This window comes from Schistocerca piceifrons, chromosome 9 (genome assembly GCF_021461385.2).
Source record: "Schistocerca piceifrons isolate TAMUIC-IGC-003096 chromosome 9, iqSchPice1.1, whole genome shotgun sequence".
In the NCBI taxonomy this organism is placed as follows: domain Eukaryota; kingdom Metazoa; phylum Arthropoda; class Insecta; order Orthoptera; family Acrididae; genus Schistocerca; species Schistocerca piceifrons.
In genome coordinates this window covers 30,860,846-30,865,105 of record NC_060146.1, presented here as the reverse complement: position 1 = coordinate 30,865,105, position 4,260 = coordinate 30,860,846, and the positions used below count along the sequence as shown (strand labels likewise).

General features: G+C 48.2%; 1 non-coding gene across 1 annotated transcript; it reads right to left on the bottom strand.

The window, feature by feature from the left end:
• Window positions 1-3,720: 3,720 nt before the first annotated feature.
• Window positions 3,721-3,795, bottom strand: Trnas-cga. Its single transcript has one exon. It is a non-coding gene; the product is annotated as a tRNA-Ser (tRNA).
• Window positions 3,796-4,260: the final 465 nt, after the last annotated feature.

Below are 4,260 nucleotides of genomic sequence, written 5' to 3'. Positions count from 1 at the left end.
CAGAATCCGCGAGTGCTGGAGAGCAAAAGGAAAGGTCAATAGCTGACGACGACCCAGAAGCAGTACAGAAATGAGTGGGAGCACCAGAGTTGAGGATGCACAGTTCTTCGGATGCCATGAGGCTTTCCAGAATGCGACCCCTGGGGCAAGTAGTCGTAGAGCCCCATAAGACATTATGAGCATTGAAGTCCCCCAGAAGGAGAAATGGGCGGGGGAGTTGGGTAATAAGGTCTGTGAGAGCCTCAGAGTCTATGGCGTCCTGAGGCGGTAAGTAAACGGAACAGATTGTGAGCCTCTGCCCCACAAGAAGGTCAACTGCAACTGCTTGCAAGTCCGTAACGAGAGGGAGCTCAGATGAGTAGTGCATGTCATGGACAAAAACCGCAACACCACCCTTTGCCCTTTCCCCCATCAGATCATCTTTTCGATACACGGTATAGCCCCGTAAAGAAGGAGCATCAGTGGCCCGGAAATGTGTCTCTTGGAGACATAAGCACAAGGGGCGCTCTCGTACAAGGAGTTGTAATTCGGCCACATGCGTCCTGAACCCATTCAGGTTCCACTGTAATATGGGAGCCAGTGATCAGGGTGGCTGAATTTTCACCCTGCGCCTGTGCTTTGGAGGAGAGCCCGTACTGGCCGGAGATTTATTCCTGGGGCGAGAAGATCGCCCCCGGTCGACATCAATGTCCATCAGCTCCGATGGCGACCCAAGGGAGATGTCAGATAGTACGATGGCATCATCATCGGACTGACCGTGACTAGTCTCCTCAGGTGGCAAAACCTTCACCTTTGGCGTCTTCGTCTTGGGGGGCTTAGAATGCAGAACCTTGTCAACAGTTGGAGCTTTACTCGCCTGGGCAGAAGGTGCCATATGGGGAGGTGCAGGAAGTACCCCAATGTCAGCAACCACGGCCTTGTCCGATGTTGTGGGGAGAGCTGCAGGTTGCAAAACAACCGCAGCAGCACAAGTGCACTGGCAAATGCAGGTATTAGTGCTGACACTAGCAACCTCCGTTTGTGTAGCAACAGTGGCCAACTGTACCGGTTTCTGCAGAGTGGAAGCGAAAGATGTTGTAAACACAGGAGGCTGCATGGCCTTAAAGAGCTTCTTGGCCTCACCATAGGGGATGCGCTTAGATGTTTTGATCTCCTGTATCTTCCGTTCCTCGAGATAGATGGGGCAGACCCGGCTCCAGACAGGGTGACTCCCAGAGCAATTCACGCACTTCACAGGCGATGAACAATCGGCTCCTTCATGGGCAGGCTGACCACATTTACCGCAAGTGGCTATCCCATTGCACCCCAACGTAGTATGCCCAAAGTGCTGACATTTAAAACAGCGCATTGGGTTGGGGAAATATGGCCGTACTGGCAAACGTAAGAAACCCGCTTTAACATGATCTGGGAGTCTCGGGCGATTGAAAGTGAGAATAAACGAGTCGGATTTGACTAGGTCCCCATCGACTCGTTTCATAATATGCTGCACGTCGACAATACCTTCGTCAGCCCACTCAGATTTCAACTCGTCCTTGGGAATATCCACCAAGTCCCTACATGTCACAACACCCTTACTATAGTTCAAAGTGGAGTGGAGCTCGGTCTCGATAGCGTACTCTCCGAGACAGGTTGCTTTCCTAAGAGAAGTGACTTGACGGGAACTAGAAGTTTCAACTAACAGAGTCCCATTGCGCAGACGCTTCACAGATTTCAGTGTTCCTGCAATTCCCTCAAGACCCTTGTGGATGTAGAAGGGAGAAACTCTCTCAAAGCTACCTTCCTTCCGTTTGACAATCAAAAACACATTCTGGATATCAGCATGTGCTCTGTTACGACAGTCTGATAAATCTCTAGTAACACCAGGCGCTGGAGGACTCGCAGCACGAAGTCGCTTTTTCGATTGGGTGTGTTTTCCTACCAGTGGCCCACCCAATCCACTGGTAGGGGGAAACGTAGAGGTCGAAGGGTCCATTGTGGTCCCACGAGCAGCTAGGGAACTAAAGGTCCGCTCAGACAGAGCCCCGCGTGCCTGAGTAAGCCTTATACAACTGGGGTGCGGCAGGTGCCCCAGAGGTTGCCCGCTTGCGACTGTTCCACCCCAACAGCCATACATCTTATAGGCGCGCAGCACACCATAAGATTGAGGGGTTTTTATAGAGGTTTACCTTCCTCGCAATCCAGGCGGTCAAGCCAAGATTACCATTCCCCGCAGCATACAACATTCCACCGCTGCGCCATGCGGTGGTCGCTGAAGCATGTCCGGGGTTTACGGTGACAGGAGACTGGCGGCGCTGACCAGTCCCCAGCTCAGGACCCCGGGGTCGCCAAGCCCGTACTCAGCAAATGAATGCTGAGCCCCTGGGGGGTGTTATTTCCAGATGCCTTGTTACTCCACAGTCCTATTCGGCGAGCGGAAGGTGATCGTGTAATGGTTTCAGTTGTTCGAAGAAAGCTCTTTCTTGACTTTAGGCTAAGGCATGATGTTCCCTTCCAAACGTCGGCTACCTGGAATCGCTTTCCTGTTTATTATTTATTTTTTACATTTTTATTTATTTTTTACTTTTATATTTATTTTTTCTCAACCTCCGCCGCTGTTCTCCGTGTAATACGCCTATAAGATGGTAGATTAGTCGTAGACAATCAGTTGTAACAGTTATAACGGGAGTCGTCTCGTTACGAGCGCTTGCAACGTAATTGCTGTGTGCGGAGTTCAAGCAGATTGCTATCAAACATCTGTAAACAACAACAACTTACTATTAATTGCAGTTCCACGCATTTATTTTCAACTCCTAGGCCAAATACTGGATCCTTTAGTTCTTTTACTAACATAATCCACATTGCAGCCTTTGTCAATGTAGTCGACAGCTGCAGCTATTTTCAGATACAAATGTAACTGCGTGTTCATGCCTTTGTAATATGGTTGCTTGAGGTTATGTATCATCTCATACTCTTTATACTTCGAATTCCGTGAAGTGTTTACAAAAGGGTTTTTATAAAAGTTCTTTGTCATAGATATTTTGCATTGTACAACATGTGTAAGCAATACTTTTACACAGTAGGTCAAGAATTCACTCCATTTAACTAATCGACTTTTTTTTTAACGGTCTTCTGGCTGGTATGATACAGTTCATCATGAATTCCACTCCTGCCAACCTCTTCATCTTACGAACACCATGCGTCCTAAGTTATATGCTGGATGTATTCCAGTCTCTACCTTCCCCTACAGTACCTGCCATCTACATCTCCCTCTGGTACTATGGATGTTACACTCTGATGTCTTAACGTACGAGGTGTGGTCAAAGAGTAATGGGAATCTTTTTAGTTTCAGAACTTGTTTTTATCTTTTTGGTACACGTGTTCCTGATGAGTGTTTGCATTTTCAACTGTTTTGAATATTTGGTTTCTTGTTGACAGTCGGAAACGTTACACGTGTTTTCGAGTGCTCGTCGATTTTTTACTTTCGAAAAAGGTGGATCAGAGAATTTGCATTAAATTTTTCTCGAAAAATGGAATGAAGTGCAACACCGCGTTTTAAATGTTGACTGTGGCTTTTGGTGAATCCAGTATGGATGAGACAAGAGTTTACGAGTGGCGTAAACGTTCCAAACCGGGTCGAGAAGTCGCAGAAGACGACGACGGCCCTGGCTCATCAATTGCTGACAAAAATGTGGATGAGGTAAACAAAATGCAAAATGAAACTTCCTGGCAGATTAAAACTGTGTGCCCGACCGAGACTCGAACTCGGGACCTTTGCCTTTCGCGGGCAAGTGCTCTACCAACTGAGCTACCGAAGCACGACTCACGCCCGGTACTCACAGCTTTACTTCTGCCAGTACCTCGTCTGCTACCTTCCAAACTTTACAGAAGCTCTCCTGCGAACCTTGCAGAACTAGCACTCCTAAAAGAAAGGATATTGCGGAGACATGGCTTAGCCACAGCCTGTAAAGTTTGGAAGGTAGGAGACGAGGTACTGGCAGAAGTAAAGCTGTGAGTACGGGGCGTGAGTCGTGCTTCGGTAGCTCAGTGGTAGAGCACTTGCCCGCGAAAGGCAAAGGTCCCGAGTTCGAGTCTCGGTCGGGCACACAGTTTTAATCTGCCTGGAAGTTTCATATCAGCGCACACTCCGCTGCAGAGTGGAAACCTCATTCTGAAAATGCAAAATGGTTGTGGAAAATCGCTGAACCACAGTCAGAGAGGTTGGTGATGATGTTGGCATATCCTTTGGCACATGCCAAGCAAATTTGTCGGATGTTTTGGAAC